Here is a 25,792-nt window from a genome sequence, read left to right as displayed (position 1 = left end):
AGCACACACCTGCCCAGGGTTAAAGGATGCCCTGGCTCCACTCTGAGGAGGGACCAAGAACTGCTGGACTGGCTGCAGGCAGAGATGCTCAGGGCAGCCTGAGACTCAGGGGTGAGAAGAAGGAAAGACACAGGATAGTCACCTCTATAGGTGGAGGACAGAGAACAGAGGTGACCCTATCCTATGTCTTTCCTTCCTTTCACCCAGCCTGGAACCTGGTGAGCAAGGAATGCAGGGTACTAGGGGCTCAGTGACCTGGGTTCAAATCCCACCCTGGCGTCCACAGGGTCTGATAAGACCTCGGGGAAGGCAATTCTTCCTCTGAACTTCAATTTCAGACTCTGCAAAAAAAGGACACAAATACCAGATAAAACCTGAAGCACAGGGCTGGGCAGAGTATATGCTCATAGACAAAAGCCACTGCTCCAGTTTCTCCTTGACAAGAGGATCTGAGGCCAAGGTGGGCCAAGGGCTCACATCACACCTCTACCACTTCAGCTATGAGACCTCAGGGAAATCTTTATACTTCACAGTGAGTGTAATGATTCCTCATCTGTAAAATGGTATCACACTTCTAACTAGCTTGTAGCTCTCCATAAAATAGGCCTAACCACAGGTATGTTTTGAGACTTAAGTGAGGTCACATGTGCAAAAGCCCTGTCACACGCCTGGCATGGGGTGAATGCTATAAACACTGGGCATCCACTAGCTCTGGAAATGATTTGCCTCTCTGAGCTGCTGTTTTCTCATCTAAAAGGGAAAGCATAACAACAGCGCCTACTGCTCTAGAATTCAAGTATTCAGCAAGTTTATCTATAAGAAGCATTCCAAACAGCGTGTGGCCCACAGAATGCACTCAGTTACCCTCAGCCATCAATTTCATGATTACTGTTTTTACTGCCGCTGTTAGCCCCATCAGGCAAAGCCTCTAAAAGCTGGCAGGAGAGGACCAGAGGAACAAACCCCTAGTGGAGAAAAATTATACAGAGCTCCCGCTGCCTCACAGACTGTGGGACGTGGGACCTTTCTCCCCAGGAACCACAAGGCACGGAAGCCAGTCAGCTTGGAAGTCACTGCTGCAGACTAGGGGCAACCGTCTGCCCCCTCTGACCACATCACCAGCCCAGGTCTGCTGGGTCAATCAGGGACTGCAGCCAGTCCTCCGGGAACTCCAGACCCAGAGCAAAGGCTACAGGGCAAGCCAAGGTCACGATCTGGCCTAGGGAGCAGGGACACTGACCACAGACCTCTGGGGCTAGCTGCTCCCAGCACCAGTCCACAGACCACAATAAGACACCAGATCCACGGGGGATCGACTGTCCGAAGCCCTTCAGAGCAGCCTTCCTCCTTGGGCCAGGCTAGGCCAGGGGCACCCCCCTCCAAGTCCCCTTGGCCTATGCAAAGAGGAACAGCTGGGAAAACAGCTCCCGGCCTCACTGCAAGGCCAACTGTTACTGCCTTGGTGGGGAGTGTAAACATGATGTGTGACTGATCTGGTAACCGGGAGACACAAACAGCTTCGTGGCCAGCGACAGAAGAGTATGTAATGGTCTGCGTTGGTTCCTGGACCCTTCACATCCACTGCCAACCAAGGTCAGCCCATGAGTGAACTCCTGCTTCTCTGGAAAAGTAGGAGTGGATGAGGTTGAAAAGCAGCCCATTGGAGGCCCTAGTTACTCCATCCAGCCCAGGCATCTTGCTGAGCCCAAGAGGTCTCCAAATGAGAAGAGGTCCTCACAATCCTAAGATCAAGATGGCCCCAGAAAGCTTTCCCAGGGGGAAGAGGTGTTCCCCCAAACACTTCTTCCTCCCAAGTTTTAACAAGCTGGTCCAGGGGCACGGCTCCTCAAATCCAAGCCTAATCCCTCTTCCTCTTCCGAATGTGGAGCCTAAAGCTCAGACAACTTCAGTGATTTCTAACGCAGCTTTCCTCCCTTCCCTATGGAAGGAAAGAACTGTCACTGACTGGTGAAAAATCTGAGAGGGTAATGGAATCCAGAGCAGCACCTCCGTGGTCCAAGGCACCCCAGTAACCATGACGTTCCCTCCAAAGTCGTTAAGAAGTTCAATAAAGGCTGAGCTCAGTGTAAACCCCCAACCCCACACACGTCAAATACAAGAAACAGAAACCCCTCCTCACCAATCGGAATCACAGTCCTCCCAAAATACGCCCCTAAAACCCACTAGGGCCTGTCCCGCCCCGTCCCAGTCCCTTAAAGATCACAAACATCACAGTCCTCCTCTGATTTGGGCTCCCCTACGTTCTAAGCAGGGCTCCCCCAACGCCGTGGTGATACAACCCAGCCACACTTCGGGAAGCATGCTCCCCAGAAGCCTCCACCCCTGTAAATACAGCACAGCAACGGCTTCCACAGCGCCAAAAAGGTACACCCCTCTACACTTGATGCGGCTCGCCCCCTCGATAGTTTAGCCCGCGCACGCCAGGCTCGATCTGCCCGCCGCGCCCCACGGGTCCAGCCCCCCGCCCGCACACGCTGGGGCCTGGGCTCCCCGTCCCGCACACTCGCAGCGCTCCCCTCGCCGCCTCAGTGGTACGGCCCGCCGCCACCCCCCCCCCCCCGCCGGACCCCCGCGGCAGGTCCCACCGCCCCCGCTCGGTCACCCCCACTCAGCTCCGGAAGGGGGGGCTCGAGGGCCGCGGTCCCCCCGGCGGGCACGGGTGGTACAACCCATCGCGGCACCGCGGGGGGCCCGGACGCGACCATCGCGGGGGGAGGGCGCTCGGGGACACGCGCTGGCGCACTCACCTGTCACCGGCAGCCGCGCAGCCTCTCCGGCGGGGCTCTACCCCCGCCCATCGCCACGCTGCGCTGGTTCCCGTTCCTTCTGTTTCCCAGTAGCGGCTACGGCGCCCGCAGCGGCGGCGGCGACGCCTTCTCGGAGCCAGGCCCAACGGCTCGCGCGGCGCGGCCCCCCCGCCCCCTCCCCCCAGCCCCCGCTTACCGCCCCCTCCCACCCTCTCGACGGAAATACCGCCCTCTCGCGCCACAAACAGGAAGTGACGTACAAAGAGCCGAAGACGAACTCTGAGAGAGCAAGAGCGCAAGCGCAGGGCAGAGAAGGAGGCGGGCTCACAGCAGGGCGCCTGCGCACATTAGACAACTTTGGGCCTGTGTGGGTTAGAGATGGGCCTCGCTAATTCGTGGGGCGGAAAGCCGAGGAGGGGTTACGCAGGCGCAGTAGGACTCCGAAGCCTGCTTTCCCTAGGGACTCACCGCAGCGATTATTTCCCGGCAGCCTCTAGTCCGTATTTACATACGCTTTGATCTTGTTTTACTTCGTTCTGTGTTCTTAAAGGAATCCGGAGCGGGAGTTAGTTAGGAGGGGTTTCCTTTTCAGTGTGCTCGTCATGGTTGAGCTCAGGCTCTGAAGCCACACAACCCGAGATTTGAATTTCCTCCTTTCTGGTGACTGTGGGCAGAAGGCTTGGCCGTTTTCTGTGCCTCAGTATCCACATCTGCTAAATGGAAACAATCATCCCTGTGTCGCTGGCTTTTGAACTATTTTAATGTAAACAAAACGGTTTTTACAAATTAGTTCATGACTGCAAAATATTAATGCCACCTGCTCTCATAGTACATATTCCAGTAAATCTGGGATATAACATTTTATAATGCAACTTGGGCCCATAAAGGCCTTAAAATCACCCTGCGGCCGGGCGCGGTGGCTCACCCCTGTAATCCTAGCACTTGGGGAGGCCAAGGCGGGCGGATCACGAGGTCAGGAGTGCGAGACCAGCCTGGCCAACATAGTGAAACCCCGTCTCTACTCAAAATACAAAAAAAAAAAAAATATAGCCCGGCGTGGCGGTGCCTGTAATCCCAGCTACTTGGGAGGCTGAGGCCGGAGAACTGCGTGAACCCGGGAGGCGAAGGTTTCAGTGAGCCCAGATTGTGCCATTGCACTCCAGCCCACGCGACAGTGCAAGACTCCGTCTCAAAAAAAGAAAAAAAAAATCACCCTGCAAGAAAAGAGCTTTGCACAGATCCTGATCCGTATATTAGCTAGTTGTACTGGACAGCTGTGAGGCATCTGGCTCCCAGCCCCTCCTCTCTCGTAGGGGATTGTGCTGCCTCCTGAATTTGGGTTCTAGTATGCCATATAGCTTGGCAATTGTATGCATTGGTAAGTGAGAAAAATGCCTGGCTGAGAGTTGAATCCTGGGTCAATCCCACCTCAGTCTGTGGGAGTGTTTTGGGCAAATCCTGCTGAAGGCTGGGCTTTCGTTTTCCGAGAAGTAAACCTAATGCTGGAACGAGCCCTATCTTAATTGGTTTCTAGCTTAGAACTTGCTGCTCAGTATTCCTAATTCACAGTCTTCCCCATCAGTCGGTGTTAATAACTCTGACCAATGCCCCCGGCCCCCCTTCACAGCCCTAACCATTTTCATCTATTACTGTCTGGTGACAGGTCTGTTTAGTGAGAACTGCACAGGAAACCCAATAAAGGAAGAGACCAAGACTGTCTCAGACATCAGTGTGTATCCAACATTGCCCAGAATGGGCTCTTGCAGAATGTCTGTTTCAACAATTCGTCCTTCTGCCCTAATCTAGACTCAAGGTTACTGTGACCAACCCTCTTCTCTCCTGTCAGCTGAACAGCTGAACAGGCCATTCCCCTACATCTAAAGTCTCCCCTGGGCCAACTTGAATCCTAGCCCCTCCTAGGGCACTTAATTATGACACACTGAGATCTCACTGAAACCACCCATGTGCTTGTGTATAAAGTCCTTGCAGCACTGGTAGTCAAGGGCAATGGCTTTTCTCTCTCTCTTTTTTTGTTTTTTTTTTTTTTTTGAGACGGAGTCTCACTCTGTCTCCAGGCTGGAGTGCAGTGGCAAGATCTCAGCTCACTGCAACCTCCGCCTCCCAGGTTCAAGCAATTCTCCTGCCTCAGCCTCCCGAGTAGCTGGGATTACAGAAATGCGCCACCACGCCAAGCTAATTTTTTTGTATTTTTAGTAGAGACGGGGTTTCACCATGTTGGCCAGGATGGTCTCCATCTCTTGACCTCGTGATCCACCTGCCTCAGCCTCCCAAAGTGCTGGGATTACAGACGTGAGCCACCGCGCCCGGCTCTTTGTGCGTTTGGTTTTGGTTTTTTGTTGTTTTTTTGAGACAGGGTTTCACTCCCTCTGTCACCGAGCTTGAAATGCAGTGGCACGATCTCAGCTCACTGCAACTGACACCTCCCATGCTCAAGCCATCTCCCACTTCAGCCTCCCAAGTACTGGGACCACAGATGTGCACCACTATGCCCAGCTAATTCTAATTGTTTTGTATTTTTGGTTGAGACGAGGTTTCACCATGTTGCCCAGACTGGTCGCAAACACCTGAACTGAGGCGATCCACCCACCTCAGCCTCCCAAAGAGCTGGGATTAGACATGTGAGCCACCACACTTGGCCTAATATTCTTTTCTTTTTTTTTTTTTTTTTTTTTTTGACACAGTCTCGCTCTGTTGCCCAAGCCGGAGTGCAGTGGTGCCATCTACCATCTCGGCTCACTGCAACCTCCGCCTCCCAGGTTCAAGCAATTCTCCTGCCTCAGCCTCCTCAGTAGAGGGATTACAGGAATGCGCCACCACGCCAAGCTAATTTTTTTGTATTTTTAGTAGAGACGGGGTTTCACCATGTTGGCCAGGATGGTCTCCATCTCTTGACCTCGTGATTCACCTGCCTCAGCCTCCCAAAGCCACACCTGGATGATTTTTGTATTTTTATTTTTTATTTATTTATTTTTGAGACTGAGTTTCATTCTTGAACCACCACGCCTGGCAATTTTTGAATTTTTAGTAGAGACGCGGTTTCACCATGTTGGCCAGGCTGGTCTCGAACTCCTGACCTGAAATGATCTGCCCACCTCAGCCTCTCAAAGTGCTGGGATTACAGGCGTGAGTCAGCGCGCCCGGCCCTTAATATTCTATTTATTTCAATTCTGCAACCCGCTGAACTGATTTTCTGGTTGTGCCTTGTAGTTTGTAAAACATTAGTCTAGGGGGGTAAACAACCCCCTAGCGTTGTTTGATGAGTAGGAGATGAGTAGGCCCAGGTTCTAATCATAACTTTTCTGTGTCCTTGTCAAAGTCACTTCACTTCTCTGCTCTCTCTTTTTTCTTTCTTTTTTTTTTTTTTTTTTTTTGAGATGGAGTCTCGCTTCTGTCACGCAGGCAGGAGTGCAGTGGCACAATCTCGGCTCACTGCAACCTCCACCTCCAGGATTCAAGCGATTCTCCTTCCTCAGCCTCCCAAGTGGCTGGGATTACAGGCACCCGCCACCATCCCTGGCTAACTTTTGTATTTTTAGTAGAGACGGAGTTTCGCCACGTTGGCCAGGCTGGTTTTGAACTCCTGATCTCAGGTGATCCACCTGCTTCGGCCTCCCAAAGTGCTAGGATTACAGGCATGAGTCACCAAGCCCAGCCTCTTTTTTCTTTATTATTTTATTATTATGTTGAGACAGAGTCTCACTCTGCCTCCCAGGCTGGAATGCAGTGGTGTGAATACACCTCACTGCAGCCTTGACCTCCTGGGCTCAAGCAATCCTCCCACCACAGACTCCAGAGTAGTTGGGACCACAAACGCACACCACTACACCCAGCTAAATTTTTTTTTTTCTTTTTTTGAGATGGAGTTTTGCCCTTGTTGCCCAGGCTGGAGTGCAATGACGTGATCTCAGCTCACTGCATCCTCCACCTCCACCTCCTGGACTCAAGCTGTTCTCTTGCCTCAGTCTTCTGAGTAGCTGGGATTACAGGCATGGGCCACCATGCCCGGCTAATTTTGTATTTTTAGTAGAGATGGGGTTTCTCCATGTTGGTCAGCTGGTCTCGAACTCCCGAACTCAAGTGATCCACCCTCCTCGGCCTCCCAAAATCCTGGGATTACAGGCGTGAGCCACTGCACCCGGCCTGCCCAGCTAAATTTTAAATTTTTTAGAGATAGAGGGGGTCTCACCATCTTGCCCAGGCTGGTCTGGAACTCCTGGCCTCAAGCAGTCCTCCTGCCTCAGCCTCCCAAAGTGCTGGGATTACAGGCATGAGCCACCTGTTCGATCAATAAGATTGAACACATTTATCAATCTGCTTCCAACAGATGGCTTCCAATCCCACGTGGAAAAGCCAAAGGCCTCACTGTGGTCTTCATGGCTGTATATGATCTGTCCCTGCCTGTTTCTCTAACTTCATCGCAAACTACTCTTGTCCCTGGCCCATGTTCCAGACACACATACCTCCTCTCTGCCCCTTCAAAAAGATGAGCCTCGGGGCATTTGGGAACTTGCTGTCTCCTCTGGCTGGACTCTTCATGTCTCTGATCCTGATCTTGGCATGACTGGTTCCTTCTTTCTTCTCTTTCACAACTCTGTTCAAATCTCACCTTTGGGCGCAGTGGCTCATGCCCATAATCCCAGCACTTTGGGAGGCCAAGGCGGGCAGGTCACCTGAGGTCAGGAGTTCCCGACCAGCCCGGCCAACATGGTGAAACCCTGTCTCTACAAAAAAATACAAAAATTAGCTAGGCATGATGGTGGGTGCCTGTAATCCCAGATACTTGGAGGCTGAGGTGGGAGAATCACTTCAACCTGGGAGGCAGAGGTTGCACTGAGCTGAAATGGCACCACTGCATTCCAGGCTGGACGACAGAGCAAGACTGTTTCAAAAAAAAAACATACAAACAAAACACCCAAATCTCACCTCCTAAGTGCTTTCCTTGGCCACTCCGAGTCTAAAAGGGCCATGCTGTCACCATCTTTGTAAGCATATTTGAATCCTCTACCTAGAACTTAACACTAAAAGATATTTTTGTTGTTTATTTTGTGTCCTCCCCCAAGCCAGAATATACATTTGCTCATGAGGACAAGGACTCTTGGGTACCAATGTATTTCCAGCCCATGGAAGAATGCCTGTGAAAAAGTTCGAACATACCACCCCTATATATGCCCATTTGATATGCTGATTACTTCAAACGGAGGGAACTCAGGGAAACAGTAAATGCAGAGACTTTCTCTGACCTTCCCTTATCTGCCTGTACATGGATCCTCCAAAAGGAACTCCATTGTCATGAATTCCCTCTCCAGGAATCTTCTCAATCAGGGAAGATAAGCTCAGATCACAGGAGAAGAGACTGGAGGTTGACATGATGCCCAGACTGTCACCTGTTCTTCTGGGAAAACTTTTCTTAACTAAGAGACAATATGCGTAACAACTTTTATTCGCCATACACTTCATCCCTGCACCCTCCCATAACTTATGTCACCACCACCTCCCAGAAGCCCCAAGCCCCTCTTCTTTTCTGCAGGTCAGGATGCTATATAATAAGCTTCAATCCTCTGACCCTTCTTTGAATCTCACATTTTGTGGAACTCTCACGTGTATGTATGTAATTTTTTTTTTTTTTTTTTTTTTTTTTTGAGATGGAGTCTCACTCTGTTGCCCAAGCTGAAGTGCAGTGGCGCGATCTCGGTTCACTACAACCTCCGCTTCCCAGGTTCAAGCAATTCTCCCACCTCAGCCTCCCAAGTAGCTGGGATTACAGGCGCCCGCCACACCACCATCCCTGGCCAATTTTTATACTTTTAGTAGAGATGGGGTTTCGCCATTTTGGCCAGGGTGGTCTCGAACTCCTGACCTCAAGAGATCCGCCCACCTCAGCCTCCCAAAGGGCTGGGATTACAGGCATGAGCCACCATGCCTGGCAATGTTTTGCTACTCTTTTTTGATTTTTGTTTTCTGAGACAGAGTCTCGCTCTGTCGCCCAGGCTAGAGTGCAATGACGCGATCTTGGCTCACTGTAACCTCCGCTTCCTGGGTTCAAGTGATTCTCCTGCCTCAGCCTCCTGAGTAGCTGGGATTACAGGCAAACGCCACCATACCAGGCTAATTTTTATATTTTTAGTAGAGACGGGGTTTCACCATGTTGGCCAGGCTGGTCTTGAACTCCTGACCTCATGATCTGCCCGCCTTGGCCTCACAAAGTCCTGGGATTACAGGTGTGAGCCACCACGCTCGACCTTTTGCTACTGTTACTCTGCCTTATATCGGTTTAATGTGTAAGCCAGCCAAAGAATTTAGAAGGGTAGCGGGAGGGGCCGGGCACAGTGGCTCATGCCTATAATCCCAGCATTTTGGGAGGCCGAGGTGGGTGGATCACGAGGTCAGGAGATCGAGACCATCCTGGCTAACATGGTGAAACCCCATCTCTACTAAAAATACAAAAAGTTAGCCAGGAGTGGTGGCAGATGCCTGTAGTCCCAGCTACTCAGGAGGCTGAGACAGGAGAATGGCATGAACCCGGTAGGTGGAGCTTGCAGTGAGCCGAGATCGCACCACTGCACTCCAGCCTGGGTGACAGAGGGAGACTCCGTCTCAAAAAAAAAAAAAAAAAAAAAAATTCGCAATGCACAGTGGCGCGTGCCTGTAATTCCATCTATTTAGGAGGGTGAGGCAGGAGAATCGCTTGAACCTGTGAGGCAGAGGTTGCAGTGAGCCAAGATCGTGCCACTGCACTACAGCCTGGGCGACAGAGCGAGACTCTGTCTCAAAAAAAAAACAGGTATCGAGAAGCCATTTTTCACAACCTTCCAGTTTCTGGTGCCCAACGTGGGGCATCTCTCACTTTTTACGCTGAGACTGCTTCAGCAGCAGGCTCCTGGCATGCCTGACCAAACACTGGCCATAGCTAAGGTTTCCTACCACATTAGCCCCCCAGATCTCTGCCTGTAGAGCCCAGCGGAAGCAAGATAGGAAAGGGTCTCTTTGTCTTTTTCCCTTTTCTAAGTTTGGATTAGCAGGAGAAAATGTGTACAAATTAGTTCTTGTATAATAACTCTGGCTTTTTGTTTGGTTATTTTTTTTTGGTGGTGGGGGGTGGTATTCTTGTTTTCTGATTCCTCTCCTCCCAGAGATGGTCATTGTTTTCCTACGTCTGTGTCTTTTGTGTCGTGTCATACAGAAGAGAATCATAGGACAAGAACACAAGCCTCAAAGACTAGTGAGTTCACACTTCTCAGCAGACCGTCTGTTGAGACTAATTTTGCTATGGGTCCCCAAGACAAAAACCAGATGAGGTGCTCCTTGGGTCTTGTTTTATGTCCTGAGAGTTTGGCTTTTCCATCCGTGAGAACACTCTGGCCTCTGCCAGCTGAGGGTGCAAGTGTTGGCTTGTGTCGGCCAGCCAGTCAAATAGGCTGGAAGCCCACAATGCGGAGTGACAAGTGGCATTCTCTTTGTCCACTCGTGCCAGCTCTCAAGAGAGTTTGGTCCCAATAGCCATCCCAGTCCGCAAGGGCTTTGTTGTCTCAACCTTTAATTGACAGTACTAGGAAAGTTGAATCCCAGTAGTGCTTGCTTGGTGTCACAGATTAGTGGGTCAGTGAGTGTCGTGGGAGACTGGAGACACCATTTACACAAACACTATCCTTAATGCCTGTGGCAACAAAGGTCTTTGCTTTCTTTTTTTTTTTTTTTTGAGTTGGAGTCTCACCCTGTCGCCCAGGCTGGAGTGCAGTGGCTTGATCTCGCCTCACTGCAACTTCCACCTCCTGGGTTCAAATGATTCTCCTGCCTCAGCCTCCCGAGTAGCTGGGATTATAGGTGCCCACCACCACACCCAGCTAATTTTTGTATTTTTAGTAGAGACAGGGTTTTACCATGTTGGCCAGGCTGGTCTTGAACTCCTGACCTTGTGATCCACCTGCCTCAGCCTCCCAAAGTGCTGGGATTAGCCACTGTGCTTGGCCTAAACAGCTGTCTTATCGGTACCTATGGAAAAGATCAAGAGGAAAAGAGGACAGAAAAGGGTTTAACAGCTAGTCATAGAGACTCCTCTAGCAAGATTAAAAGCAGAAATCAGATTACTTTTTTTTTTTGAGACAGAGTCTCGCTCTGTCACCCAGGCTGGAGTATAATAGCGTGATCTCAGCTCACTGCAACCTCCATCTCCCAGGTTCAAGCGATTCTCCCTGCCTCAGCCTCCTGAGTGACTGACATTACAGGCACCCACCACCATACCCGGATAATTTTTGTATTTTTAGTCGAGACAAGGTTTCACCATGTTGGTCAGGCTGGTCTCGAACTCCTGACCTCAGGTGATCCGCCCGCCTCGGCCTCCCAAAGTGCTGGGATTACATGCATGAGCCACCGTACCTGGCCCAGATTACTTATTTATGTATTTATTTATTGAGACAAGAGTCTCACTGTGTCACCCAGGCTGGAGTGCAGCGTCGCAATCACCACTCACTGCAGCCTCTGCCTCCTGCGCTCAAGTGATCCTCCCACCTCAACCTCCCAAGTAGCTGGGTCTACAGGCATGTGCCACCACTCCTGGCTAATTTTTTTAGTTTTGTAGAGACAGGGTCTTGCCATGCTGCCCAGGCTGCTCTTAAACTCCTGGTCTCAAGTGATCCTCCTGCCCTGGCCTCCCAAAGTGCTGGGATGACAGGCATGAACCACCATGCCTGGCCCACTCGTGTAAATTAAATATAGTCACATGTCACTTAATGATGAGAATATGTTCTGAGAAATTCCTTCATTAGGCAATTTTGTCATTCTGTGAACATCAGAGAGTATATTTATGCAAAGTTAGATCACATAGCCTACTACATACCTAGGCTGTAAGTTATAGTCTATTGCTATAAACTTGTACCGCATGTTATTGTACTGAATACCGAAGGCAATTGTAACACAATGCTGTTTGCTTGTTTTTATTTTTTTGAGACCAAGTCTTGCTCTGTCACCCATGCTGGAGTGAGTGGCACCATCTTGGCTCACTGCAACCTCTGCTTCCTGGATTCAAGCAATTCTCCTGCCTCAGCCTCCCAAGTAGCTGGGATTACAGGTGCACACCACCATGCCTGGCTAATTTGTTGTATTTTTGGTAGAGATGGGGTTTCGCCATGTTGACCAGGCTGGTCTTGAACTCCTGACCTCAAGCAATCTGCCCGCCTCGGCCTCCCAAAATGCTGGGATTACAGGCATGAGCCATCATGCCTGGCCAAGTGTTTATATTAAACATAGAAAAGGTACAATAAAAGAAAAATGTGGGCCGGGCACGGTGGCTCACACCTGTAATCCCAGCACTTTGGGAGGCTGAGACAGGTGGATCACCTGATGTTAGGAGTTCAAGACCAGCCTGATCAACATGGTGAAACCCCATCTCTAATAAAAATACAAAAATTAGCTGGGCGTGGTGGCGGGCATCTGTAATCCCAGCTACTTGGGAGGCTGAGGCAAGATCATTGCTCGAACCTAGGAGGCAGAGGTTGCAGTGAGCTTAGATCGCACCATTGCACTCCAGCCTGGACAACAGAGCGAGACCCTATCTCAAAAAAAAAAAAAAAAGATAAAAGGGGTGCACTTGTAGAGGGCATTTCCATTACAACGTTATGGGACCACCATCATCTATGTGGTGCATCGTTCATTAAACATCGTTATGCAGCGGATGACTGTATGCCTAAAACTACTAGAAATATAGGAAGTAATCCAAATGCTTTTCAAGTTCACATGACTTGGGTACATCTTTGGTAAATAAAACTAGTTTAATATTGTTGGTTTAATGAAAAACAGCTCTGTGTTCTGATTTACAAAAAAAAAAAAAAAAAAATTAAAAACAAAACCCAAAAAACCCTATACATGTATTTCATGTTATGGTCCTTGCTTAAGTGATGGCTGCCTGACATGCATTTGATGTAAAAATGGTGAATAGCAGGGACAGGCACAGTGGCTCATGCCTGTAATCCCAGCACTTTGGGAGGCCAAGGTGGGCAGATTACTTGAAGTCAGGAGTACAGGACCAGCCTGGCCAACAGAGTGAAACCCAGTCTCTACTAAAAATACAAAAAAATTAGCCAGGCGCGGTGGCTCACGGCTGTAATCCCAACACTTTGGGAGGCCAAGGTGAGTGGATCACGAGGTCAGGAGTTCAAGATCAGCCTGGCCAAGATGGTGAAAACCCGTCTTTACTAAAAATACAAAAATTAGCTGGGCGTAGTGGCAGGCACCTGTAATCCCAGCTACTCTGGAGACTGAGGCAGAGAACTGCTTGAACCCGGGAGGCGGAGGCTGCAGTAAGGCGAGATTGCGCCACTGCACTCCAGCCTGGGCAACAGAGGGCGACTCCATCTCAAAACAAAAACACAAAAAAATTAGCCTGGTGTGGTGGCGGGCACCTGTGGTCCCAGCTACTCAGAAGGCTGAGGCAGGAGAATTGCTTGAACCTGAGAGGTGGAGGTTGCAGTGAGCAGAGATCGCACCACTGCATTCCGGGTCGAGTGACACAGCGTGACTCCATCTCAAAAAAAAAAAAAAAAAATTAGTTGGGTTTGGTGGTGCACATCTGTAATCCCAGCAACTCAGGAGGCTAAGGCAGGAGAATGGCTTGAACTCAGAGGCAGAGGTCGCAGTGAGCCAAGATCCTGTCACTACATTCCAGCTTGGGTGACAGAGTGAGACAATGTCTCAAAAAAAAAAAAAAAAAAAAGGTGAGTAAGGAAATGACTTGGGAGAGCTGACTTTGTCTAATGTCTCATGAAACTTCCATGACTAATCTAAGCATAATTGTTTTTTTTTTTTTTTTTTTTTTTTTTTTTTTTTTTTTTTTTTTTTTTTGAGACGGAGTCTCGCTCTGTCGCCCAGGCTGGAGTGCAGTGGCCGGATCTCAGCTCACTGCAAGCTCCGCCTCCCGGGTTCACGCCATTCTCCTGCCTCAGCCTCCCGAGTAGCTGGGACTACAGGCGCCCGCCAGGTCGCCCGGCTAGTTTTTTGTATTTTTAGTAGAGACGGGGTTTCACCATGTTAGCCAGGATGGTCTTGATCTCCTGACCTCGTGATCCGCCCGTCTCGGCCTCCCAAAGTGCTGGGATTACAGGCTTGAGCCACCGCGCCCGGCCAGCATAATTGTTAAGAACATGTGAAATAAATAAATGTAAATAGGACCGAAGTTTATAAATGAAATTTTCAACAACAACTGTGCTTTATGCTTGAACCTGGGAGGCAGAGGTTGCAGTGAGCTGAGATCATGCCATTGCACTCCAGCCTGGGCAATAAGAGTGAAACACTGTTTCAGAAAAAAAAAAAGCAAGAAAAAATGATTGTGGTTTATAAATATCTCTTTAAAAAGGTTTCCCAACCTCCTGGGTAACTATACCCTTGGACGGCAGATATTCATTAAATATCCAGGTCATTTCCAAATAAAACAAAATACTGAAGCATTTATTGCTGAACACAGGCACAAGTTTATTTACCTTTGGCTTCTTAAAATTTATAGAAAGAAATAATATATTAGGGTCCATAGGTAAACACGTCCTGTTTCATACTGAAAAACCATTCTGCGCAAAAACACGTTTCTAGAAATTATGTGTCTTCATAAAATGTTAGCACATGACAGTTCAAAATCGCTTACTTCCTAGGTTTTCACTGTAGAGTTGCTAAAACTCTAATATATAATTAAAACTACTATAAGTGATTCTGTATGCAAAGTGTACAAGGAAAGTAAGATGTTATGAGGTATGAAGATGTGGGGGGCGTTTGTTGAGGAAAAATGACTTTGTCGAGTTTAGAAGTTATTGCAGAATGAAGGAAGGAAGAAAAGATATAGGTAAAACTGAATGCATATAAAAGTTGGAAAGAGAGAATCTTTTGTGGTCAAACTGACCAAAATTGGGTGAATTTATTATGTCTTAAAAATGACCCTTAATATCAAGGGTACACTGATGCAAAACTAGAATTTGGTATTATATTTTAAAATGCAAGATTTTCTTGTAGTATTGATAAGAAAGAGTGATTTTCTTTTTCACCTTTTAAGTAATCTGCCTTAAAAAACCTGTCTTATCAAAATAATTTTCCCAGCACTTTGGGAGGCCGAGGCGGGCGGATCACAAGGTCAGGAGATCAAGACCATCCCGGCTAACATGGTGAAACCCCGTCTCTACTAAAAATACAAAAAAAATTAGCCGGGCGTGGTGGCAGACGCCTGTAGTCCCAGATACTCAGGAGCCTGAGGCAGGAGAATGGCATGAACCCATGAGGCGGAGCTTGTAGTGAGCCGAGATCATGCCACTGCACTCCAGCCTGGGCAAAAGAGCGAGACTCTGTCTCCAAAAAAAAAAAAGAGAGCTAATATATATATTTTTTACAACTATGTAACTTTCTCTATTTGCCTTTGAAGCCTTTTAATAATTACCCTGGTGATTATGAAATTAATATTAATAAATATTAAATGCTCATTAAATATTTAAATAAAATATTAAATGATTATAAAATGAACAGTTGATTAAATAGGATCTCAGATCACTATATCATTCAATAATTACTCTGGTAACCAGACTAATTATTAGTGACCTAAATTAATAGTTACCTGAGATCCTACGTAATCAAATGTTTTCCTTTTTTCTTAATTTCAAAAAATATGGAAGGGCTAATGAATTTGCGAGTTATCCTTGCACAGGGGCCATGCTAATCTTCTCTGTATCGTTCCAACTTTAGTATATGTGCTGCCAAAGCAAGCACTAATCAAGTGTTTTAAGACTTTACATTTTTTACAAACTTCCTAAAATCAAATTCTAAATTCAGTCTTCTGACCTTGAATTAACTTTGGAATTTGCCAGTTGAGCCCTGGAAAGCTCAAAAGATGTGTTTCTCACCTTGAAAAAGAGAGACATTAGCCAGGCACAGTGGCTCATGCCTGTAATCCCAGCACTTTGGGAGGTCGAGGCTGGTGGATCATGAAGTCAGGAGTTGAAGACCAGCCTGGCCAACATGGCAAAACCCCGTCTCTACTAAAAATACAAAAAAAAAAAAAAAAAAAAATTAGTCAGGCATGGTGGCAGGAGCCTATAATCCCAGCTACTCGGGAGGCTGAGGCAGGAGAATCGCTTGAACCTGGGGGGTGGAGGTTGCAGAGAGCCGAGATCACACCATTGCATCCCAGCCTGGGTGACAGAGCGAAACTCCATCTCAAAAAAGAGAGACATTAGACTAATTAGGCTTATTTGAAATGTTAAATTAAATGGGAAACATTGTCAAATAACAACTGATACTAAACGTTAAGTTATATTTATGAACCCAGGGTAGGAGGTGATGAGGGTGATAAAAAACCATCTTTTAAATAAGTTTATGGCCAAGTGCGATGGCTCATGCTTGTAATCCCAGCATTTTGGGAGGGCGAGGCGGATGGATCATGAAGTCAGGAGTTCGAGACCAGCCTAGCCAACACGGTGAAACCCCATCTCTACTAAAAATACAAAAATTAGCTGGGCGTGGTGGCAGGCACCTGTAATCCCAGCTACTTGGGAGCCTGAGGCAGGAGAATCACTTGAACCTGGGAGGCGGAGGTTGCGGTGAGCCGAGATCGCGCCACTGCACTCCAGCCTGGGCAAACACAGCTAGACACCATCTCAAGAAAAAAAATAAGTTATATTTCTGGATATGTTACTGATATGAATGTTCTAAAAATTATGAGATTCCTAGAAATCTAATGTTATGTCATATTTTTGTTACTATGTTAACATGATTTTTGCCACAGAAATAACCAGGTTTCCTTGTCAATTGCTGGTCATATAATGAACTCTCATCAGATTTTTAAACCATGGCCATTCTGTCTTGCTCATCGATAGTGTTTTGTTACTTCTCTAAAAGCATCTGCAATCAGCTATTGCCCCAAATTGCTTCAAGATGACTCTGACAAGTAGTCTGGAATAGAAGGTCCTGATAAACTTAAGATTTTAACACTGGACTGGGTAAGAATTTCCAGAACTGTAGTGGAAAAACTGGACTCAGAAAACTGCTGACTTGGCTAGGTGTGGTGGCTCACACCTGTAATACCAGTACTTTGGGAGGCCCAGACAAGCAGATCATTTGAGGCCAGGAGTTTGAGACCAGCCTGGCCAACCTAGAGAAACTGTGTCTCTACTAAACACACACACACACACACCCAAAAATTAGTTGGATGTGGTGGTGCACACCTGTAATCCCAGCTACTCCAGAGGCTGAGGCACAAGAATCACTTGAACCCAGGAGGTGGAGGTTACACTGAGCTGAGGCACTCTAGCCTCAGTAACAGTGAGACTCTGTCTCAGAAAAAAAAAAAAAAAATCCTGCTAACTCAACATCAAGAATAATAAGAATTACATGGGACTGAGCTGATGGATTGTAACTTTTTTTTTTTTTTTTTTTTTTTTTTTGAGACGGAGTCTCGCTCTGTCGCCCGGGCTGGAGTGCAGTGGCCGGATCTCAGCTCACTGCAAGCTCCGCCTCCCGGGTTTACGCCATTCTCCTGCCTCAGCCTCCGGAGTAGCTGGGACTACAGGCGCCCGCCACCTCGCCCGGCTAGTTTTTTAGTATTTTTTTTTAGTAGAGACGGGGTTTCACCATGTTAGCCAGGATGGTCTCGATCTCCTGACCTCGTGATCCACCCGTCTCGGCCTCCCAAAGTGCTGGGATTACAGGCTTGAGCCACCGCGCCTGGCCTGTAATTTTTTTTAATACCTACAGTATTATAGTGCCATAGGCATAGTTTGATGGCAAGTACCTGGCTCCATAACCTTGAGAGGCTTTTATTATTTATTTATTTATTTTTGAGACAGAGTCTCACTCTGTCGCCCAGGCTGGAGTGCAGTGGCGCAATCTCGGCTCTCTGCAACCTCCACCTCCCAGGTTCAAATGATTCTCCTGCCTCAGCCTCCCAAGTAGCTGGGATTACAGGCACCCACCACCATGCCTGGCTAATGTTTGTATTTTTCGTAGAGACGGGGTTTTGCCATGTTGGTCAGGCTGGTTTCGAACTCCTGACCTCATGATCCGCCCGCCTTCCAAAGTGCTGGGATTGAAGGCGTAAGCCACCGCGCCTGGCCTGAGAGGCTTTGCCTGGCCAACACAGGGAAACCCCATCTGTACTAAAAATACAAAAATTACCCGGGCATGGTGGTGCATGCCTGTAGTCCCAGCTACTCAGGAGGCTGAGGCAGGAGAATCACTTGAACCTGGGAGGCGGAGGTTGCAGTGAGTCGAAATCACTCTACTACACTCCAGCCTGGGTGACAGAGCAAGACTCTGTCTAGGAAAAAAAGAAAAAAAAAAAGGTCCAATCTGGGCCAGGCACAGTGGCTCATGCCTGTAATCCCAGCACTTTGGAAGGCCGAGGCAGGCGGATCACTTGAGGTCAGGAGTTGGAAAACAGCCTGGTCAACGTGGAGAAACCCCATCTCTACGAAAAATACAAAACATTAGCCGGGCAGGTAGTGGGCCCCTGTAATCCCAGCTACTCAGGAGGCTGAGGCAGGAGAATCGCTTGAACCCAGGAGACAGAGGTTGCAGTAAGCCAAGAATGCACCACTGCACTCCAGCCTAGGCGACAGAGCAAGACTCTGTCTCCAAAAAAAAAAAAAGAAAAAAGAAAAGAACCTTTACGATCAATCATTATTCTTACTGCTCTTACATAAACAATCAGGCCAAGTTTAATAAGAGACCAACCTTATTTTGCAACAAATTGATCTTTTTTTTTCTTGAAACAGGGTCTTCTGCTCTATCACCCAGGCTGGAGTACAGTGGTAGGAGCACCGTTCACTGCAGCCTCCACCTCCCAGGCTCAGATGATCCTTCTGAGGTCAGCCTCCTGAGTAGTCGGGACTACTGGCATGCGCCAACACGTCTAATTTTTTTGTATTTCGTGTGCCACCACGTCTGATTTTTTTGTATTTTTTGTAGAGATGGGGTTTTGCCACATTGCCCAGGCTGGGCTCCTGGACTAAAGCAATCTGCTCCTGCCTCGGCTCCCAAAGTGCTGGGATTACAGGCATGAGCCACCACTCCTGGCAACAAACTGATCTCATTGTGATTGTGTTTAGCAGAAATGGGGGTGACTGTACAGAGAAAAATTATGTTTCAGAAGAAAACTATAGTGTATCCATTATTAGATTCTAGTTCATTGTTTTGGAGGGTTTGTTATTTACCTGGAAACTTGAGTGGATCCTGAATTCTTCCAGTTTCCTCAAATGTCTGGCTATGACTCTCCAAACTAACATTTCCAGTTTTTCTCCCTTCTGACTTGGAGTTACTGAAATTAAGACTTCCTTTCCTGAAGCCCTGCAAGCTAAAACTAGAAGACTTGATAGAAACTTCAGATAAATCACTCACAAACACTTAGGTATAGACTACCTTCATACCTACCGATATACAAACTAATCAGAAAGTTCACTGGGTTCACACCTGTAATCCCAGCATTTTGGGAAGCCGGGGTGGGAAGACCACCTGAGGTCAGGAGTTCGAGACCAGCCTGGGCAACATGGCGAAATCTCATACAAAAATTAGACGGGCGGGGTGGCGGGCACCTGTAATCCCAGCTACTTGGGAGGCTAAGGTAGGAGAATCGCTTGAACCCAGGAGGCGGAGGCTGCAGTGAGCCAAGAGTGTGCCACTGCACTCCAGCCTGGGCAACAAGAGCAAAACTCCATCTAAAAAAACAAAAAAGGCCAGGCGCAGTGGCTCACACTTGTAATCCCAGCACTTTGGGAGGCCAAGGCAGGCGGATCACGAGGTCAGGAGATCGAGACCATCCTGGCTAACACGGTGAAACCCCATCTCTACTAAAAATACAAAAAATTAGTCGGGCATGGTGGCAGGCACCTGTAGTCCCAGCTACTCGGGAGGCTGAGGCAGGAGAATGGTGTGAACCCAGGAGGTGGAGCTTGCAGTGAGCCGAGATTGTGCCACTGCACTCCAACCTGGGCGACAGAGCGAGACTCCATCTGAAAATAAATAAATAAATAAAAATGGAAATACAAAATACAAAAAAATTAGCCAGGTGTGGTGGTGCATGCCTGTAGTCCCAGCTACTCAGGAGATTGAGGCAGGAGAATCGCTTGAACCAAAGAGGTGGAGGTTGCAGTGAGCTGAGATCGTGCCACTGACTCCAGCCTGGGCAACAGAGTGAGACTCTGTCTAAAAACAAAATAATAAAAAGTTCACTGGAACCCCTGATGCAAATTGCAACCAGGAAAATCTGTGTCAAATTGTCACTGCCTGCTCCTACTCCAGCTGAAGATGCTTTGAGCCCAACATCTAGAAATCATCGCAATTGGCTGCCCTCCAGGCTCAGAAACTAGTTTACAGACTGCTCCAAACATTAACCTTATTCTTTTGTTTCCTCTTATTAAATACCTGTTTGCTTGTGCCATGCAGAGGACTGACCATGATGGGAGCCCCCCTGCCACACCACCTCCTGGAATGAGACAGAACTGATTAATCGGACTGACCTAGTCCCAGGTATCAAACTATTCAAACACTAATCTGATTTTTCCCTCATCCACCACCAACTCAACTTTTAGCATGTGGAACTTCTAGAGAAGTTTCAGATAGGAGAAATGAAGAAGTTCGAGAAATGCCATCCCAAAATACGCCCCTTTGATATACTGATTACTTCAAACAGAGGGAACCTAGGGAGCAGCAAGGGCAGAGAGGACTTTCTCTGACCTTCCCTTATCTGCCTAAACATGGATCCTCCAAAAGGAACTCCAATGTCATGAATCCCCTCCCCAGGAATCTTCTCAAACAGGGAAGATGAGCTCAGATCACAGGAGATGAGACTGGAGGTTGGCACCACGCCCAGATCTACTCTTCTGGGACAACTTTTCTTAACTAAGAGACTTATAATCTGCTTAACAAGACAACTTTTATTCACCATAGATTTCCTCCCTGCACCCTCCCATAATTTAGGTCACCACCACCTCCCAGAAGCTGCAAGCTCCTCTTCTTTTCTGTAGCTCAGTATGCTATATGAGCTTCAATCATCTGGCCCTTCTTTGCATCTCATATATTGTGGGGCTCCTGTGCATACTTACATAATTAAAGTGAGTTTTTTCTCCTGTTAATCTGCCTTATGTCAATTTAATATGTAGCCCAAAGAACCTAGAAGGGTAGAAGGAAGCCATTTTTTGCTCCCCTACACCAGGCACATAGTTGGGACTTGGGGATCAAAAAATATTTGTTAACCAAATGTGGTTTTGATTAGGAAGGTTAAATCTCTGTATTAGACTGATTTTTATTCCAGGTCTGAACTTGTCTATTTACCAAGTTGGCCAGGCACAGTGGCTCATGCCTGTCATCCCAGCACTTTGGAAAGCTGAGGCAAGCGTATCACTTGAGGCCAGGAGTTCGAGACCAGCCAGCTACTAAAAATACAAAAAATTGCCAGGCACGGTGGCTCAAGCCTGTAATCCCAGCACTTTGGGAGGCCGAGACAGGCGGATCACGAGGTCAGGAGATCAAGACCATCCTGGCTAACACAGTGAAACTCCGTCTCTACTAAAAATACAAAAACTAGCCGGGCGAGGTGGCGGGCGCCTGTTAGTCCCAGCTACTCCGGAGGCTGAGGCAGGAGAAGGGTGTAAACCCAGGAGGCGGAGCTTGCAGTGAGCTGAGATCTGGCCACTGCACTCCAGTCCGGGTGACAGAGCGAGACTCCGCCTCAAAAAAAAAAAAAAAAACAAAAACAAAAAATTAGGCCAGGCGCAGTGGTTCACGCCTGTAATCCTAGCACTTTGGGAGGCCGAGGACAGCGGATCACCTGAGGTCAGGAGTTCGAGACCAGCCTGGCCAAAGTGGCGAAACCCCATCTCTACTAAAAACACAAAAATTAACTGGGCGTAGTGGTGGGCACCGGTAATCCCAGCTAATCAGGAGGCTGAGGGAGGAGAATCACTTGAACCTGGGAGGCAGAGGTTGCAGTGAGCCAAGATCGTGCCACTGTACTCTAGCCTGGGCAAGACAGTCAGACTCTGTCTCAAAAAACAAAGGTAGATTTGAAATAGCAAAATCCTCTCACGTTATTAGGAAAAACTGAAATAATATTAACACCACCTGATCTTTTTTTAGGTCATCAAGAGCAGAAATATTTCACAGCTGCCCAGTGGATTTATAAACTCTATTCACACTTGCCACAAGATGGCGCCACATGAACTGGCCACCCGTGCAGAAACCCAGCTATGTCTTGCAAGCATCAAGTCTTCCTGGAGCAATCTGGGGGACCATTCTATTTTAACATTCACTGTCTAAAAGGAAGCTCTTACACGACACCTAAATGCAACATGTTAAGTTACCAGGGTGTCTCGGAAAAGATAAATAAATAAACGCAACGTGTGATCCTGAATTGGATTCCAAGTCAGAAGAAAAAACAGCAATAAGGAACGTTATTGGGACAATTGATGAAATTGGAATGTGAATTGTGCATTAGATAAAAGTATCATGTCCATGTTAAATTTCTTGATTTACCTATCTGGCTAAGTTTTGTATTTATGTAGAGACAGGGTTTTGCCATGTTGCCCAGGGTTGTATTGAACTCCTGAGCTCAAACAATCCACCTGCCTCTGTCTCCCAAAGCACTGGGATTACAGGAAATTTCGGAGATAAAATTAGTTATCAACACTGTATGCCAGGTACTGTTTTAAGCCTTTCACACTAATCGACTCATTTAATCCCCACAACCATTCTATGGGATAGGTGCTATTATTACTCTCGTCTTGGTTTGTTTTTTTTTTTTTTTTTTTTTTTTTTTGAGACAGTGTCTCGCTCTATCACCCTGGCTGGAGTGCAGTGATGCGATTTTGGCTCACTGCAACCTCCACCTCCCAGGTTCAAGCAATTCTTGTGCCTCAGCCCTCCACCCCCGCTGGCCCCGTAGCTGGGATTACAGTCACCCACGACCACGCCCAGCTAATTATTACTCTCAGTGAAGAGGAAACTGAAGAGAGGTTGAGTAAATTGTGGATCAGAGCTGTAAGATCAAGCTCTTCATAACAACACACAATCAAGAAGGTCTAAGGATCACCAGGATATGCTCTACTGATAATTTAGGACAAAGTACTCTGTAAAATGTCCAGAGGGAGGAAAGGCAACTTTATGTATTTATTTTTTATTTTGAGATGGAGTCTCGCTCTGTCGCCAGGCTGGAGTGCAGTGGCGCAATCTCGGCTCACAGCAACCTCTGCCTCCCAGGTTCAAGCAATTCTCCTGCCTCAGCCTCCAGAGTAGCTGGGATTAAAGGCGCCTGCCACCACGCCCGGCTAATGTTTTGTATTTTTAGTAGAGATGGGGGTTTCACCATGATAGCCAGGATGGTCTCACTCTCCTGACCTCGTGATCTGCCTGCCTCAGCCTCCCAACGTGCTGGGATTACAGGTGTGAGCCACCGTGCCCAGTCAGAAAGTCAACTTTTTTTTTTTGAGATGGAATCTTGCTCTGTCACCCATGCTGGAGTGCGGTGGTGCAATCTTGGTTTACTGCAACCTCCGCCGCCCAGGTTCAAGCGATTCTCCTGCCTCAGCCTCCCAAGTAGCTGGGATTACAGGCACCTGCCACCACGCCGGGCTAATTTCTGTATTTTTCGTAGAGACAGGGTTTCACCATATTGACCGGGCTGGTTTCGAACTCCTGACCTTGTGATCTGCCCACCTCAGCCTCCCAAAGTGCTGGGATTATAGGTGTGAGCCACGGCACCCAGCCCCGGAAAGGCAACTTTAAAGGACAACTTTGCTATGATGAATTTAGGTGTTTTTGTTTTGAGATGGAGTCTTGCTGTGTCACCCAGGCTGGAGTGTAATGGGGCGATCTCAGCTCACTGCAACCTCCAGTTCCCAGGTTCAAGTGATTCTCCTGCCTCAGCCCCCCGAGTAGCTGGGAATACAGGCAGCATGCACCACCACACCCAGTTAATTTTTGTATTTTTAGTAGAGATAGGGTTTATGCCATGTTGGCCAGGCTGGTCTCGAACTCCTGACCTCAGTTGATCCACCCACCTCAGCCTCCCAAAGTGCTAGGATTATAGGCGTAAGCCACCGTGCCCATCTGAATTTAAGTGCTCTGAGCCCCCTGCCTCAACCTGACACTGAAACTGATGCAAAACTCAGTCCTGAATTATGTAGTTTAACCAAAATAAAAGGGAGACATAAAGTGGCTGCTGACCATGTGGCTGAACCTACCAGCCATTGTCACTGGAGGAGAAATCAGAATGTTCTTTAAACAAACCTGATTATTATTCTCAATACCCACTTTTATTTATTTATTTGTTATTTGTTTGAAACAAGCACATAAAATAAAATAGGGTCTCTTCTGTCTCCCAGGCTGAAGTTCAGTGGCGTGATCAGGGTTCACTGCAGCCTCAAACTCCTGGGCTCCGTCAATCCTCCCACCTCAGCTTCCCGAGTAGTTGGGACTACAGGTGTGCACTTACCATGCCTGGCTAATTTCTTGTATTTTTTGTAGAGAAGGGTTTCATCATGTTGCCCTGGCTGGTTGCAAACTCCTGGGCTCAAGGGATCCACCCACCTCAGCTTCCCAGAGGGCTGGGATTATAGGCGTGAGCCACCGCGGCTAGCCTCAATATCCGCTTTTAAATACACAAATGTTACAAATTCAAACTTATAAAACATACAGACATTCCCTGTAACCCTGCAATTTTAGTCCTAGGTATTTACCCTATGGATATGTTCACAGATGAGCAAAATATGGTATATACAAGAGGGACCATTTGTGATAGAAAAGGTCTTGGAAAACACTTAAGTGTCCATAATTATAAGACTGGTTAAATACATCATTATATAGCCATGCAGGAATAGAACATAACTTTTTTTTTTGACAGAATCTCACTCTGTCATCCAGGTTGGAGTGCAGTGACATGACCTTGGCACACTACAACCTCCGCCTCCCAGGTTCAAGCAATTCTCATGCCTCAGCCTCACAAACAGCTGGGACTACAGACGTATGCCACTACAGCTGGTGAATTTTTGTGTTTTTAGTAGAGACAAGTTTTCGCCATGTTGGCCAGGCTGGTCTCAAACTCCTGACCTCATGTGATCCGCCCACCTCCGCCTCCCAAAGTGCTGGGATTACAGGTGTGAGCCACCACACCCAGAATAGAACATTTTATAATAAGAATACACAACAAAGGCATAGCAGCTCACACCTGTAATCCCAACACTTTGGGAGGCCAAGGCAGGCAGATTGCTCAGGCCCAGGTGTTTGAGACCAGCCTGGGCAACATGGCCAGACCCTGTCTCTACAAAAAATTTAAAAATTAGCCAGACATGTGCTGTAGTCTCAGCTACTTGGGAGGTTGAAGCAAGAGGATCACCTGAGCCCACCCAGGAGGTCAAGGCTGCAGTAAGCTGTGATCATGCCACTGCACTCCAGCCTAGGCAGCAGAGTGAGACCATGTTTCAAACAAACAAATAAATACAAGTGGATATTGAGAATGATCAGGTTTGTTTGAAGAATATTCTGATCTCTCCTCCAGTGATAATGGCTAGTAGGTTCAGTCACATAATCAGCAGCCACTTTTTTTTTTTTTTTTTTTTTCAGACAGAGTCTCGCTCTATCACCCAGGCTGGAGTACAGTGGCTCGGTCTCAACTCACTACAACCTCCGACTCCCAGGTTCAAGCGATTCTCCTGTCTTAGCCTCCTGAGCAGCTGGGTTTACAGGCATGTGCCACCACGCCTGGCTAATTTTTGTATTTTTAGTAGAGACGGGGTTTCTCCATGTTTCCATGTTGGTCAGGCTGGTTTCGAACTTCTGACCTCAGGTGATCTGCTGGCCTCAGCCTCCCAAAGTTCTGGGTTTGCAGGCGTGAGCCACAGTGCCTGGCCTATTTCTCTCTCTTATTTTGGTTAAACCTTGCATAATTCAGGACTGATTTTTTCATCATTTGAGTGTTAAATTGAGACACGGGCTCAGAGCACTTAAACCTAAATTCATCATAGGAAAGTTGTCCCTTGAAGTTGTCTTTCCTC

General features: G+C 47.7%; 1 protein-coding gene and 1 non-coding gene across 3 annotated transcripts in view; both read right to left on the bottom strand.

The window, feature by feature from the left end:
- The window catches only part of AKT2 (AKT serine/threonine kinase 2), a 51,898-nt gene extending 48,960 nt beyond the window's left edge, over positions 1–2,938 (bottom strand). Inside the window, exon 1 of one of the 2 annotated variants that reach the window (XM_030913606.1) lies at positions 2,769–2,938. The gene's annotated coding sequence lies outside the window, so the exon portion shown is untranslated. The remainder of the gene's footprint in view (positions 1–2,768) is intronic. The other variant, XM_030913609.1, reaches the window with a different exon arrangement.
- A 12,476-nt stretch (positions 2,939–15,414) lies between these two features.
- Positions 15,415–15,521, bottom strand: LOC115892465. The gene has a single exon (XR_004052347.1). It is a non-coding gene; the product is annotated as a U6 spliceosomal RNA (small nuclear RNA).
- Positions 15,522–25,792: the final 10,271 nt, after the last annotated feature.

The sequence above is a fragment of the Rhinopithecus roxellana genome, chromosome 12 (genome assembly GCF_007565055.1).
Source record: "Rhinopithecus roxellana isolate Shanxi Qingling chromosome 12, ASM756505v1, whole genome shotgun sequence".
Lineage (NCBI taxonomy): Eukaryota > Metazoa > Chordata > Mammalia > Primates > Cercopithecidae > Rhinopithecus > Rhinopithecus roxellana.
Note: the sequence above shows the minus strand (reverse complement) of the source record. Positions and strands in the feature narration are given on the sequence as shown.